The sequence below is a fragment of the Macaca mulatta genome, chromosome 4 (genome assembly GCF_049350105.2).
Source record: "Macaca mulatta isolate MMU2019108-1 chromosome 4, T2T-MMU8v2.0, whole genome shotgun sequence".
Lineage (NCBI taxonomy): Eukaryota > Metazoa > Chordata > Mammalia > Primates > Cercopithecidae > Macaca > Macaca mulatta.
In genome coordinates, this window is record NC_133409.1 from 41,941,942 (window position 1) to 41,958,334 (window position 16,393).

At 40.1% G+C, this 16,393-nt stretch overlaps 1 protein-coding gene across 1 annotated transcript in view; it reads left to right on the forward strand.

Annotated features, from left to right (window-relative positions):
• Positions 1-16,393, forward strand: part of PEX7 (peroxisomal biogenesis factor 7) — a 93,573-nt gene that overhangs the window by 7,313 nt on the left and 69,867 nt on the right. The gene's annotated exons all lie outside the window — the stretch shown is intronic.

Here is a 16,393-nt window from a genome sequence, read left to right on the forward strand (position 1 = left end):
AGTCCTTTTTCAGGTCAAAGACTACTACTATCTTTTCATTGTATCTGCAGGTGATGGAAAGCGGATGAGAGAGGTTTTGGAAATCCCTTTTATAAGGGCACTAATCCCATTCATGAGGGCTCTACATTCATGACCTAATTACCCCCCAGAGGCCGTACCTCCTAATACCATTACATTGTAGGGGGTTAAGATTTCAACTTGTGAGTTTTGTGGGGACATATTCAGTCCATTGCACATGCAAAATACTCAAAAATACTTAAAAGGATTTGAGCTCAAATGAGAGTTTTAAGGAGCTTGTAAATATTTGTTGAATAAATTAATAAATGAGGCTGAGTGCGGTAGTCATGCCTGTAATCCTAATACTTTGGAAGGTCGAGGTTGGCAGATCGCTTAAGGCCAGGAGTTTGAGACCAGCCTGGCCAACATGGTGAAACCCCGCCTCTACTAAGAATACAAAAATTAGCTGGGTGTGGTAGTGTACACCTGTAGTCCCAGCTATTTGGTGACTGAGACATGAGAATCACTTGAGCCTGGGAGGTGGTGGTTGCAGTGAGCTGACATTGTGCCACTGTACTCCATCCTGGACAACAGAGTGAGACTCTGTCTTAAAAAAAAATTTATTAAAAAAAAGTTGATAAATGAATGAACATAGCCAATTTCTGTTTGTTTGTTTGTTTGTTTGTTTTTCCACCAGTATGTTCAGGGAAGCTATGTTGTGAAATGGAACAGCAACTAATGGCTCATTTTCTTCTATGGAAGAGATTATATAATAAAGATGTATGGCATGGTTTTAGTCAATCTGGGATTTGAATCCCAGCTTTGTAAGTTACCTGTTGTGAGACCTTGCATATGTCACATGTTTTTCCTAAACTTGAGTGTTTTTATTTGCAAACTAAGTTTATTAGTAGTCTGTATCACAGGGTTGCTGTGAGTGCTTGAACTAGAACCAGCATTGAATAAATATGAGCTAGTATTATTATTTGCTCTTATTTTAATAGGGTTTGAAAAATACAAAACAAGTTAGAACTTTTCCAGTTACCCATTTTATCACTTGATGGCTGTGTGTCCAACAGTCAATGTTCAAGTTGTCAGATGAAGCAAAAAAGAGAAATCCAAGATTTAGATATATTTTAGGCTTTGAGGAATGAAGGTCTTGGTGAAATGAAAAGAAAGAAAAACGTGGACATTATCTGTGTGAATGGTTGCTAAACTTAGCATCGAAGTAGGAATCAAATTGTTCTGTGTATTGTTTAACTAGTGTCTACAGAGGTCATTGTGTCTTTTGAGTCCCATAAAATGCCTTTGGCTTTGCTTATTCTAATGCTGCTGAATATATAATAAAAAATTTAAAAAATTCAGTGAGAATAGAAAAATAAGAGTGAATCGACAATTTTATTTCACTGCTTTCTGACTTAAAACACTGTGCTACTGAGAGTGAGTTAAAGTGACTTTAAAGATGACATAAATCAATGTAATATATTAATTTCTAATTTTCAAACTAATGAGTTTGCTTATCACAGTTTAAAAAAGTTAAAATTTGTTTTCATTGTCAAATAGCAAGGTTTATCAATTTGCTGAATTTTTATAACATATTTGATCCATTGAGGTTTTTGAGCATTGCTTATAAAAACTTATTTTTGACGTAAGTATGCAACTATTAGTATTCTGTTATGGAGGAAATGTATTTGCTTATACATTTTAAGAGTTAAAATCTTGTTTATTTTAAAAAATGAATCAATTATTTGCTTTTTGATAATGATAGAAGTTGAGAAGTCAATAATGATAGGTACTGTATTAGTCTGTTTTCACATTGTTATAAAGAAATACCTGAGAGTGGGTAATTTATAAAGGAAAGAGGTTTAATTGACTCTCAGTTCTGCATGAATGGGGAGGCCTCAGGAAAGTTAACATTATGGCAGAAGGTGAAGGGGAAGCAGATGACCTTCTTCACGAGGCAGCAGGAGAGAGAGAAAGAGAGAGAGAGAAAGCAGGGGAAACTGCCACTTTTAAAACCGTCAGATCTTTTGAGAACTCCTCACTATCACAAGAACAGCGTGGGGGAAACTGCTCCCGTGATCTGATCACTTCCTACCAGGTTCCTCCCTTGACACATGGGTATTACAATTCAAGATGAGATTTGGGTGGGGATACAGAGCCAAACTGTATCATTCCACTCCTGGCCCCTCACAAAGCTCATGTCCTTTTCACGTTTCAAAACCAATCATGACTTTCCAACAGTCCCCCAAAGTCTTAACTTATTCCAGCATTAACCCAAAAGTCCAAGTCCAAAGTCTCATCTGACACAAGGCAAGTCCCTTTTGTCTATGAGCCTACAAAATAAAAAACAAGTTAGTTACTTCTAAGATACAGTGGGGCTATAGGCATTGGCTAAATGTTTCAAATGGGAGAAGTTGGGCAAAACAAAGGGGCCATAGGCCCCATGCAAGTCTGAAACCCAGCAGGGCAGTTATTAAATCTTAAAGCTTTGAAATGATCTCCTTTGACTCCATATCTCACATCCAAGGGGTGGGCTTCCATGGCCTTGGGCAGCTCTACCCTTGTGGCTCTGAAGGGTGCAGTCCTCATGGCTGCTTTCACTGGCTGGCATTGAGTGCCTGTGGCTTTTCCAGGTGTATAATACAAGCTGTCAGTGAATCTACCTTTCTGGGGCCTGGGGGACAGTGGCTGTCTCCCACAGCTCCAGTAGGCAGTGCCCCAGTAGGGACTCTGTGTGGGGGCTTCAACCCCACATTTTCCTTCTATACTGCCCTAGCAGAGGTTCTCCATGAGGGCTCCACCCCTGCAGCAGACTTCTGCCTGGACATTCAGGTGTTTCCATACATCCTCTGAAATCTAGGTAGAGGTTAAACTCTTATCTTCTAAACTCTTGTCTTCTGTGCGCCCACAGACCCAACACCACATAGAAGCTGCCAAGGTTTAGGGCTTGCACTCTCAGAAACAATGGCTCTAGCTATACCTTGGTTCTTTTTAGCCATGACTGGAGCTAAAGCAGCTGGATGCAGGACAGCATATCTTGAGGCTGCACAGAGCAGCAGGGCCACTGAGGCCCACAAAACCATTTTTCCCTCCTATGCCACTAGGCCTGTGGTGGGAGGGGCTGCTGCAAAGATCTCTGATATGCCCTGGAGACGTTTTCCCCATTGTTTTGGCTATTAACACTGGGCTCGTTGTTACTTATGCAAATTTCTGCAGCAGGTTTGAATTTTCCCCCAAGAAATAGGTTTTTCTTTTCTACCTCATGGTTAGGCTGCAAATTTTCTAAACTTTCATGTTCTGCTTCACTTTTAAATATAAGTTCCAAATTCAAATAATCTCTTCATGAATTCATGTGACTGTACACTTTTAGAAACAACCGGGTCACTTCTTGAATGCTTTGGTGCTTAGAAGTCTCTTTTGCCAGACACCCTAAATCATCTTTCTCAAGTTCAAACTTCCACGGATCTCTAGGGCAGGGGCAAAATGCCACCAGTCTCTTTGCTAAAGCATAGCATGAATGACCTTTACTGCAGTTCTCATTAAGTTCCTGACCTCTATTTGAGACCGTCTCAGCCTGAACTTCATTTTTTATATCACTATTAGCATTTTGTTCAGAACCATTCAAGAAGTCTTTGAGAAGTTCCAAACTTTCCCACATCTTCCTGTCTTCTGAGCCCTCAGACTGTTCCAACCTCTGCCCATTACCCAGTTCCAAAGTTGCTTTTACATTTTCAGATTATCTTTATAGCAGTACCTCACTATCCTGGTACCAATTCTCTGTATTAGTCCTTTTTCACACTGCTATAAAGAAATACCTGAGACTGGGTACTTTATAAAGGAAAGAGGCTTAATTGACTCATGGTTCTGCATGGCTGGGGAGGCCTTAGGAAACTTACAATCATGGTGGAAAGTGAAGAGGAAGCAGACGCCTTCTTCAGAAGGCGACAGGAGAGAGAGAGCAGGGGAAACTGCCACTTTTAAAAGCATCAGATCTCATGAAAACTCACGATCACTAGAACAGCATGGGGGAAACTGCACCCATGATCCAGTCACCTCCCACCAGGTCCCTCCCTCAACACATGGGAATTACAATTCAAGATGAGATTTGGGTGGGGACACAAAACCAAACCATATCAGGTGCCAATAAAAAATATTAATGCAGAATGACAACCAGTCCTGCATTTAAAATCAGTGTGTTTTCTTCAGAAATGCATTTATGTTTAAAACTACACAACAGATTTATCAACTGAAGGCATTTTTTTCTTTCTTTGCATCCTGTTTCTTTTTAAAAAATTGAGGAAATAGTTGGACTTGATATATTTCCTTTTGCATATTTAGTCATGCCCAGCCATTGATTTTGGAATAGGTTACTGCAATAAGATTTTATTAGAATTTATAATAGCCATTTAAAACTTCTCCCTGTAAAGATTGTGATTGTACAGAAAAATAGTTTCTGGTTAAATGTCAGTTGAATCAATTCTCCCTTTTTGGATTTTACTGCCATTAGGATGTGATATGTCATCACCTTTCAATTCTCATGTTTTAAAAGCATTTACCTTCTTTTGACTTTGTTTTATATTTTAAAGTTTAGACTTGTATTAAAAAAGGGAGACCTGTCTCTACTTGTAGCACATATTATGTGCCAGGCATGTGTCAGTCATTGAAGATGCAGGTATAAATAAGACTCATGTGCTGTTCTCTGGTTGTAATTCTGGGACATGTAAACAAACCGTTTAGGGTTCCATGTAAATTAAAAAATAAAACAAAAAAAACATTCCGTACAAGATGATAGATGTTGAAAAGAGGTATCTAGAAGGTACATAGAGAGGAGAACTAGGGACTTCCACAGATGAGGTGCTATTTGACCTGAGTCTTGGGCAGTTAGTAGTTTTTAGTAGTTTGCTAGGCAGCCCTAAGGGAAAGGGATATTTCTTTTTTTGTTTTGTTTTTATCTTGAGATGGAGTCTCACTCTGTTGCCCAGGCAGAGTGCAGTGGCACAATCTCAGCTCACTGCAACCTCTGACTCCTGAGGCAAGCAATCCTCTGGCCTCCTGAGCTCGAGCAATCCTCCTGCCTCAGCCTCCTGAGTAGCTGGGACTATAGGTGCGTGCCACCACGCCTGGCTAATTTTTGAATTTTTTGTAGAGATGGAGTTTCTCCATGTTGCCCAGGTTGGTCTCAAACTCCTGGGCTCAAGCAATTCACTTACCTTGGCTCCCCAAAGTCCTGAGATTATAGGCATGAGCCACACACCTAACCGAAAAGGACATTTCTGATGGAGAAGAGCCTCTACAAAAGTTAAGATTTGTGGAAGAGCGAGGCATATCCACACAACCACATGTCCTTTGATGTGCCTGGAGCATAGAGTGTGTGTGCTAGGAGATGGTGTAACGGAGGTGGGTAAGGTTCATATCCTGATGGGCCTTGAATACCTTATCGTGGGGGTTGGACTTTATGCTTTTAAAATTCAGGAGAAAGATGAATTGTGTAGATTCTGGGCCACACACTGTGGGCAGAAAACAGGACGTACATGGATAGGTAAGTATTGTCCATTTTCTACTTAATCCACTTCTTCAAGTATTAGTTGTCAAGTAGGATTAGACTATAATTCAGGCATCTGGAATTTTAATACTTAACATAAAAAAGGTATGCAAAGGCTTGTCTTAACTCTGTAGTTTATTTTATTTATTTATTTATTTATTTATTTTTTGAGATGGAGTTTCACTCTTGTTGCCCAGGCTGGAGTGCAATGATGCAATCTCGGCCCACTGCGACCTCTGCCTCCCGGGTTCAGGTGATTCTCCTGCCTCACTCTCCCAAGTATCTGGGCTAACAGGCATGCGCCACCACACCCTACTAATTTTGTATTTTTAGTAGAGATGGGGTTTCACCATGTTAGTCAAGCTGGTCTTGAACTCCTGACCTCAGGTGTTCTGCCTACCTCAGCCTCCCAAAGTGCTGGGATTACAGGCTTGAGCTTGTGCCCAGCCTTAGGTCTGTGGTTCTTAAACTTTGCAACAGATTAGCATTGCTTTGGGACCTTTTAAAAATTTTTGTTTGTTTGTTTGTTTTCTTTTTTTTTTTGAGATAAAGTCTTGCTCTCTTGCCCAGGCTGGAGTGCAGTGGCATGTTCTCAGCTCACTGCAACCTCCACCTCCTGGGTTCAAGCAGTTCTACTGCCTCAGCCTCTTGAGTAGCTTAGATTATAGGCGTGTGCCACCATGCCTGGCTAATTTTTGTATTTTTAGTAGAGATGGGATTTCACCATGTTGGCCAGGCTGGTCTTGAACTCCTGACCTCGTGATTCGCCTGCCTCCTCCTCCCAGAGTGCTGGGATTACAGGCGTGGGCCACTGCGTCCAGCCAGAAGCTTTAAAATATCTTCATGCCCAGGTCACAGTGTCTGGGACTGGAGCCAGATATCAGTATTATTTAAAGATTCCCAGATGATTTCAATGTGCAGCATTGTTTGGAAGCCACTGCCTTGACTTGATAAGTGTTCAATTCTAATGACCTTGATATGTGTGTTATCTAATAATTTGGGGATTGCAATATTCAAAATGTAGATTTAAAAAATCTTTAATAAAAGGAGCTATTTGGTTTACCTTGCAAAATCATTATTCCCAACCCGTTATCTAACCTCAAAGTTTTCTAAAATTTTTTTAAAGAAGAGAAAATGATAGTTTTAAATAGATGGAAACTATAATAGAATATGTTCAGATAGAGAAGGACTTTCAAGCATGACTACTGCTACTGTATCTGTAGTCTCTCTCATACACACAGTGTAGGTGTCAACACTATGCATGTCTCTGAAGTGAGTTAGTGAGTGAACTGTAGATAGAAATTAAAATCCCCATCTCTGATTTTAGAATCTATTCAAAAACATATGTAGGAGAATTATGCAATTTATATGAAACTAGAAATTATGTTTGGTTTTGCTGCAAGCTAATATGAAATGAAATTATTGGCAGAGCTGTGTAAATGTATGTAAAATTTATGTTTTACATAAAGAGAGGAATAGAAGCACATATATATTTAACTGTACCAGTTATATATTATAAATATGTATATATTGTGTATATACGTTTCAAAAAGAAATAACGGAAAAATAATTCAAAAACTAATAAAAATGGTTACCTTGAAAGGGGGTAAGGTAGAAATCAGGGAAAAGGGGACCAGAATGGAAATAAGATTTCTTCACATATAACTTGTATTATAGTTTTGACCTTGGAACCATTGAAATGTTTTATGTAATTAAGAATCCCAATGTATTAATAAGTTGGAAAGAAAAAGCAATTGCTAAAAATTGAAAACAAGCACATTAAAGGTCCATCAAATTGGTGCCATAACTAGGTATTGGAAATAATTATTTCAAGTGACTTTAGAAACCCAGTATTTTGATTAGACATTCCTAATAAGATCAGTCTGATAAACAAAAATAATTAGGCCTGGGCATGGTGGTTCATGCTTGTAATCCCAGCACTTTGGGAGATCAAGGCGAGTGGGTCACTTGAGGCCAGGAGTTCCAGACCAGCCTGGCCAACATGGTGAAACCCCATCTCTACTAAAAATACAAAAATTAGCTGGGTGTGGTGGTGCACACCTGTAATCTCAGCTACTTGGGAGGCTGAGGCAGGAGAATCGCTTGAACCTGGGAGGCAGAGGTTGCAGTGAGTGAAATTGTGCCACTACACTCCAGCCTGGGCAACAGAGTGAGACTCTTGTCACAAGAAACAAAAACAAAGAATTGGAAAGAAATTTGAAACTACATTCAAAAAATTTAACATTGCTACTTTGAAACTATTGTAGGATAAGGCATACCAGTAATTATGTCATTAGAAACTGAAAGTTTTAGCCAGGCACAGTGGCTCACGCCTGTAATCCCAGCACTTTGGGAGGCCGAGGTGGGCGGATCACAAGGTCAGGAGATTGAGACCATCCTGGCTAACATGGTGAAACCCCGTCTCTACTAAAAATACAAAAAAAAATTAGCCGGGTGTGGTGGTGGGCACCTGTAGTTCAGCTACTCGGGAGGCTGAGGCAGGAGAATGGCATGAACCCAGGAGGCGGAGCTTGCAGTGAGCCAAGATGTCACCACTGCCCTTCAGCCTGGGCGACAGATTGAGACTCTGTCTCAAAAAAAAAAGAAACTGAAAGTTTTAAAGTGAGAGAAAAGCATTACGAGAATAAAGAAGTAGAAACAATCTTAAAGTTGAATGGGAAATCGTCATATAAGCTTGTGATTTATTTTTCTCTGTCTGAGAAAAGTACATATTTCTTAGTTTTTTGCACAATAAAGATTTAGAAGCAGTGACAACTGAGTAGCAGTGAATATTCTTAGTGCCCTGAGTATGGCCTCTAAATACTGTTTGCCACTGACCGGAATAGTGTCTTTGGAGAAGTCGTTTATTCCAGGGCTGGGCAGGAATGCAAGACATCTTCTTGTGTCAGAAAGCAGGAAAGCTGTGAAAGGTCGCTGGAGACATATCAAAGGTTTAGAAGGTACAACTTGAAGGGATTCTCATTGGCCAAAGATGAGACTATTGGAACAACCAAAAGAATGAAAGCAATGAATTTAAACACCATACACACACACACACACACACGTATTTTCAGTCCTTATATGGAGATAGACTTGTGATTAGGAAAAATGTAGTCACTATTGAAGATTATTAGGACAACCAGCTCATTATTCTGAAAATTGATAAACAAAAGTAAAGAATCAAGGCATTTACCTTCCCTTTCTTTTATGACTTTTATTGTGGTATTATAAAATAGTTGATAAGAAAAGTTCTTTATAACAGGATTCTAGCTAATAAATGCAGAAGGAATAGCAGAAATTAGAAAATCACTATTTAGTAGCCCCTAATGAAATAATGACTCTAGGCAGGGATCACTATGGATGCTAAAACCATTAGTTGAAGATTGAAACATTCTCTGAACAATCTTAGGATCACTAAAAGTGGGTCAACCAGAAATTATATACCTCCTAATATAATTGGAAGCTAAAAAAAAAATGAACTAATCTGATTAAGCCTCCAGATCTAACTTCTAATTTAAAGGAAATTGGAAGGGTAGAGAAAAAAGTTAATTACCACCATGAGGAAACATTTGGGATAATCCAGAAGGCAAGACATTCTATGAGACCAATAACTTGGTTTCTTTCAACAAATAAATGTTATGGGATGTGGGGCAGGAAGATCAAGGTATGGGGAGGAGGACTGTCCTAACTTAGAAGAGGCTTAAGAGACATAACAGCTAAGTGTAAAATGTGGGTCTTGTTTGGATACTGACTCAAATAAGCTGACTGTGAAAGAAACATTTTTGGGGACAGTCAGGGAAATATGAATAAGGACTGAGTGTTAAATTATATTAAGTAGCCATTGTTAATCTCGTTGGGGTGAAATTGACCTGTGCTTATGTAAAAAACAAACTGGCCTTACCTACTGAAGTATTTAGGAATAAAAGGTCTGATGTTAAAATACCCCAGTAGTCAGCCATTCAGTCAATAATGGGACAGATGAAACATGATGGGCAACATGTTGATCATTATGGAAGGTGCGTAATGGGTGCCTGAGGGTTTATTATACTCTTCTCTCTATTTTATGCATGTTTTAAAAAGTCCATAATGAAAAAAAGTTGAAAATTTAAGTTTCAGAGCTGGAGGTGGTGGCTCATGCATGTAATTCCAGCACTTTGGAAGGCCTAGGCAGGAGGATTACCTGAGCCCAGGATTTAGAGACCAGCCTGGGAAACATGGTAAAACCTTGTCTCTACAAAAAATTAAAAAATGAGCTGGTGTTGTGGTGTGCACCTGTGGTCCCAGCTACTCGGGAGGCTGAGGTGGGAGGATCAATTGAACCCAGAAGGTGGAGGCTGCAGTGAGCTGCGCTTGTGGCACTGCACTGCAGCCTGGGTACAGAGTGAGACCCTGTCTCAAAAGAGAAAACTAAAGTTTCACCTTAAAAGAAATATATAGCCCTTTCTAGTCACTCAGGAATTAAAAGTCAGTGACCCTTTCCTTTGTATTGATACAGATAAGAATAAAAATTCTGGACATAGTTTTTTATTTGACAACTTTTAATTAAATAGACCAACTTAAAAAGGGCAGTACTTTACAGTAGATTAAAGATGAGCTCTTTGGGAATTGGTTTCAGTAATAAAATTTGTCCTCTCAAACTGTGGTTTTGATGAGGTTCAGATTTCATAAAGCAGCACAAAACATTGTGCAGTGGGTTTTTTTTTTTTTCTTTTTCCATTCTCCTGGTTAATTTTCTTCACCACTGCCAAGAGTTATTTCATCAGATAGGCCTCTAGAGGACCCTGCTCTTAAAGCATAAAGTCAGGCACTGCATATCTCTCTTCCTTTTTGTATTTAATTTGACCATTTGCCATGCCCACTATTTGAGTGGGAGTGGAGGGGGAGGTTGGGAATAAGGAAGAGATGGAAGAGGAGACTAACAGAAGATGTGCTTTCCATTCAGATTTGTTTCTCCTTTCCTTCATTCATTCCAGAAACTTTTATTAGCGCTACTGTGTACAAGACACTGTACCAGGCTAGCTGGGAAGACAAACACCTTAGGCATGCCCTTGCCCTCCTGGAGTCCTTGCCCTGTCTAGGGAGGCAGACTTCCGGTTATCTAATGTCTAATGTGGTAAGCGCTGTGAATGTATGCAGTGTTATGGGAAGGGAGGATTTGTCTGGGGAAGGGGCAGGGAGGGCATCCTTTGGTCTAAAGGGGAAGTTGGAATGAATTATTCAAGTGGAGAGGCCAGGGTAGTAGTGTTAGAGTCAAATGAAAGAGCACGCTTGACCAGAAAGGATAGAGCCTGTGTGCTTGGAGCTGTCAGTGTTTTGGCCATTGTGCCAAGATCAGGGGAAAGACATTGCAGATTTTAAAAATCGATGAAATATTTTATACATTATAAAAAACATGTAAGATGTAAAAATGATATATTGAACACACATATTCACCATCTAGCTTAAAGAAATGAAACATTACCGGCCGGGCGCAGTGGCTCAAGCCTGTAATCCCAGCACTTTGGGAGGCTGAGGCGGGCGGATCACAAGGTCAGGAGATCGAGACCACAGTGAAACCCCGTCTCTACTAAAAATACAAAAAATTAGCCGGGCGTGGTGGCGGGCGCCTGTAGTCCCAGCTACTCGGGAGGCTGAGGCAGGAGAATGGCAGGAACCCGGGAGGCGGAGCTTGCAGTGAGCCGAGATCGCGCCACTGCACTCCAGCCTGGGCAACAGCGTGAGACTCCGTCTCAAAAAAAAAAAAAAAAAAAAAAGAAATGAAACATTACCTATACCATTGGAGTCCGCTGCTTACCCTTTCTAGTCCTATCCTTCCCCTCTCTCCATTTTTTTTCCTCCCTTCTTCCCAGGAGTAACCACTAGCCTAAATTTTATATATTTTTTGCTTTTCTTTCTATTTTTACAACATATGTATGCATCCCTAAGTCATGCATAGTTTTGCATGATTTTGACCTTTGGGTAATAAGAATCAACATGGATGAATCTCACGTAATGTTGAGCGAAGATGCTAAGCTGTAGGAGCTACATATAGTGTGAAACCATTGAAAGGCTTTGTACGGGGGAGTGACATTTAATTTGTATTTTCTAAAGATTACTTTTTATGCAGTGTGGATAATGGATTGGAGGTAAACAAAAATGGATGGGGAGAACAGTTAGAAGGATGTTATAATCTAAGTGGTAACTTATGGTTGATGGTTGTAACCTCTTAAGAGAAATCATAGACAAATTCTTAGCCATAGCTCTTCAGGATCTTATCCCTCCCAACTATTCAACCTTGCTGTTCCCCAAATCTGGCAAGCTTGTTCCTTGTTCAAGGTCTTTCCCTGTTCTCTGTAACCTGAGCCTTTCATCTCGGGCCTGCAGAGTTCAATGTTTAACTGCACTCAAGTCTCTGCACAGAGAGGTCTTTCCTGGCCATTTTGTTGAGAAATGACCCCCTGCTCTTGTCATTATTTTCTGTTCTCCTTACTCTGCTTTTCCTTTGTAGTTTTTAAAAAAATTGCAACTTGAAATTATACATTTATTTATAGCATGTTTTCTGCTGCTAAAATATAAGATCCATAGGGGCTGGTCTTTTCTAAACTTGTAACCTCCCTTCCCCCCATACCTAGTACATAGTGGGTGCTTAATAAACATTTGTTGAATAGATGAGTGAATTGATTGAAGTTGGGATAATGGAATTCATTCTTCCCTTTTCAGCTGTATCTCAAACATCTCTCTGGCTGTGAACTTTTTTCAGAGCTTGAGGTTAATGCCCAAACCCTGTCTTGCTGTCACCTCAAACTCAGTATATATAAAATTACATTATTTTCCTTCCTTCAGTCTTTTACTTTTGTTAATGCTGTCATCACTGACAGTCCTCAGGCACAAAACCTTGGTGTTATCTTGCAGTGTTCACTACCTCCGACCTCTAGGGTGCTGTATATTCCCATTTATGTCTTTGGGGAAGTTTTCTGGTTACTGTTTGATTTCTGCTTTTTGCCTATTGACATTTTAGCCAGCCCTCAGGGCCCCGCTTCAATCCTTCTCTTAGGTCAATAGTTTGTTTTGTTTTGTTTTTGAGACAGGGTCTTACTCTGCTACCCAGACTGTAGTGCAGTGGCATGGTCACGGCTCAGTGCTGTCTTGACCTTGACCATGTGGGCTCAAGCTATCCTCCCACCTCAGCCTCCTGGGTGGCTGGGACTACTGTTACGTGTCCCCACACCTGGCTAATTTTTAAAATTTTTTTATAGAGACGGGGTCTCGCCATATTGTCCAGGCTGGTCTCGAACTTGTGGCCTCAAGCAATCCTCCTGCTTCGGCCTCCCAAAGTGCTGGGATTACAGGCATGAGCCACCATGCCTGTTGTAGTTACTTTTTATTTAATTAAAAACAAAAAAAAACCCGCACAGTCTCCTGATCTGTTAGTTCCTCTCCCATGTCCTAATATTTTGAACATAGTATTCAGTTGCCTTTCTTTTTTTTTTTTTTGAGACAGGGTCTCACTCTGTCACTCAGCCTAAAGTACAGTGCCACAATCTTGGCTCACTGCAACCTCCACCTCCCGGGAGCGATTCTCCTGGTTCAGCCTCCCGCATGGCTGAGACTACAGGTGCATGCCATCACACCCGGCTAAGTTTTATATTTTTAGTAGAGATGGGGTTTCACCATGTTGGTCAGGGTGGTCTCGAACTCCTGGCCTTAAGTGACCCGCCTGCCTCAGCCTCCCAAAGTGCTGGGATTGCAGGCATGAGCCACCACACTCAGCCTATTTCCTTCTTTATTATCCCATTTTTAACTTCACCACCGTATGTGTCCTATCTTTAGCTCTGTCCTAGAGACCTAATGCTTGCCACTTGGTTGTGCAACAGAAGACAGCTGGCAGCAACAATGCCATCCGCATGGTTTTCTTCCTATCTTTGATGTTGATTCAGGCTGGATTCTCTTGAGCCGGTGGAGGCTCCTGCAGTTTTAGAAGGTGAGAAGTCACAAGGTCTCACCTGCTGCATCACGCTGGAGGTGTATGGAGGCAGTAGAGTCTGAGCTGATGATGCTAGTATTTACTTAGCACTTCTCTATACCTACCTAGCAGTGATTCAGGTTGTAAAGAGAAATTTGATTGGTTAAATTATTTTAACCAATGTTTGAATGCCTATTTTACTGTGATGAACGTAGATGTACAAAATGTTTTGCTCATTAGGAGTCTCCAAAATCTAGCAGGTATGTCAGTTATGTAACATTCTTTTAAGTAAATAAAATATGGTAAATGCTGAGTTAGAAGTAGGTGCAAGCTGTTGTTGAAGGCATCATATGACTCATTGAAGGGCTTATCAGGGGAGGCTTATTTCATAAGGGATGTAATGGGCCACATCTTGACAGATAAATGGAAATTTACAAGTGGACAGGGGCTTTAAGATCCTTGTATAGGTAATTCATGAAAACACAATGGAATCAATGGGCCCAAATGTAGCTCCAGTAAAGGGTGATACCAGCAGGGGTAGAGCTTTAGTTCTTTGATATCATGGCTTAAGGTAGCCAAGAAGTTCTGATTCAACAGTGCCCTCAAGTAGCATGCTGTACAGATAGCCTCGCATAGCGATTAAGAGTGGGCTCTGCAATTAGGCTGCCCAGGTTCAGATTTCATCTCTGTGCCTTACTAGCTTTGGGACTCTGGACAAGTTACTTAACCTCTCTGGGCCTTGACATTGTATCTACTTCATATAAATGAAAATTAAATGAAATAAAATACATAAAGTGTTTATCAACAGGATCTGACACTCAGAGTGTTCAATAAAGGTTTGCTATTTTTATTTTTGACTGTTTACATCAGCCTAAAGCAGGGGTTGGGAAACTACATCATGTGGGCCAGGACCAAATCTGGCCTGCAGTTAGATTTACAAATAAAGTTTTATTGGAACCAAACCATGCCCATTAATTCAGTAGTGACTATGGCTGCTTTGTGTGTGCTGCAAGAGCTGGGTTTAGTAGTTGTGACAGTGACCAAATAGCCTGTAAAGTCTGAAGTATTTACCATGTGGCTCTTTGTAGAAGAAATGTAACTTTTTGAAGAAACTTACCATTTACTATATGGTCCTTTGTAGGAGAAATTTAGAGGATAAAATCAAACTCTTTATCTCTCAAGATCTTCAGTGATTGCTTCCAAACCAGCCTTTTTTCTATCCATAACTAACAGATGGCAACAGTAGCTTTGGTTTTCACTGGCCCTTCTATTCCTTTCATAGCTGCTGCTGGATTGTACTTCCTTTAGTGTCCCAGCTACTCTTCTATCTTTTGCATGAATGTGGTCAGAGGCAGGGCCAGGACTAGGGTAGGATGTGTGAGGCACTCACTCTAGGTACACAATTTAAGGGGGCCCCAAAAAACTTGATAAGATAATTTGTTAATGTTTTTAAAAATAAAAATTAATGCAAAAAACCCATGATGAACAAAGTATTGATATTTTACTTTTTTATTCCTTTTTTGGAAGCTTAATATAATTTTGTTAAACTTTTTTCCAGGTTTAGTATGATAGGCAAATAAAAATTTGTAGGCCGGGCACAGTGGCTGTAATCCTAGCACTTTGGGAGGCTGAGGTGGTAGGACTGCTTGAGCCTACAAGTTTGAGACCAGCCTGGGGAACATGGTGAGACACTGTCTCTACAAAAAATAAGAAAAAAATTAGCTGAGTGTGGTGGCACGCAAGTGTGACTCCAGCTACTTAGGAAGCTGAGGTGGGAGGACCGCTTGAACACAGGAGGTCATAGCTGCAGTGAGCCGAGATTGTGCCACTGCACTCCAGCCTGGGCGACTGCGCAAGACCCTGTTTTGGGGGGGGGAAAAAAAGAAATCTAAGTTGTACAGCTTAGTGTTTTGATCTAAATATATCTTGAGTAATGATTCCTACAGTAAAGCTAATTAACATATCCATCACTTGAATAGTTACCATTTTCTTGTTCTCACGATAAGAACATTGCAGATCTACTCTCTTAGCAAATTTCAAGTATTCAGTAATACATTATTATTTATAATAGTTACCATAATGTACATTGAATCTCTAGAAATTATTCATCTTATAACTAAAAGTTTGTATCCTTTGACCAACATATCTCCATTTCCCCCACCCCCAGCCCCTGGCAAACACTATTCTACTGTATGTTTCTCTTAAGTTTGACTTTTTTAGATTCCATATATAAGTGACGGGATCAGTATTACTGATGTTTTTTTTCCTCAGCCTCCAACATGGCTCAACATAGTACTGGGCAGCAGAGAGAAAGTAACCCACATTTAAGTGGCTTAAGCCCAGATACTCATACTTCCTACATATATGTGGGAGAGAGTAATAAGATTCAAAGTAACCTGCTGGCTGATCACCAATGTGATATACCAATGGCATATACGCAGGTCCTTGTCAGGACTAATTTCATAAAGTATAATTATGCACATATTTTGTTGAACTTAGTTTACAGGAGTGATCTGTGTATAATCTGTTGTATAAAATGAAGGAATGAAAACATTTCCAAAAGTTTTCAAATGGTTCATTTGAAATGGTTCACTGAGAGCAGTGAAGCATACATTAGAATAGCAGCATTGGATAACTAAAACTGTTTACCAAGAGATCTGGAAGGATCACCTGGTTCCTGCAAGCTTTTTCTAGGAAAGGCCAGATAGGGATATTAATTGAATTTTAATGCTTTCCAATAAACATTGACCCAGCAAGCTTTTTTAGATGACTAACTTTCTAATCTGCTTTGACATTTCTTCGTGGGGCTGCAAACAGTGATTTGTTGGTAGGTTTTAAAATATGTATAATTTGTTTCAGTGAAGAAGGTTTGGAAGTATACTGTAGAATTCTATGAAAGCAGAATGGAGTCT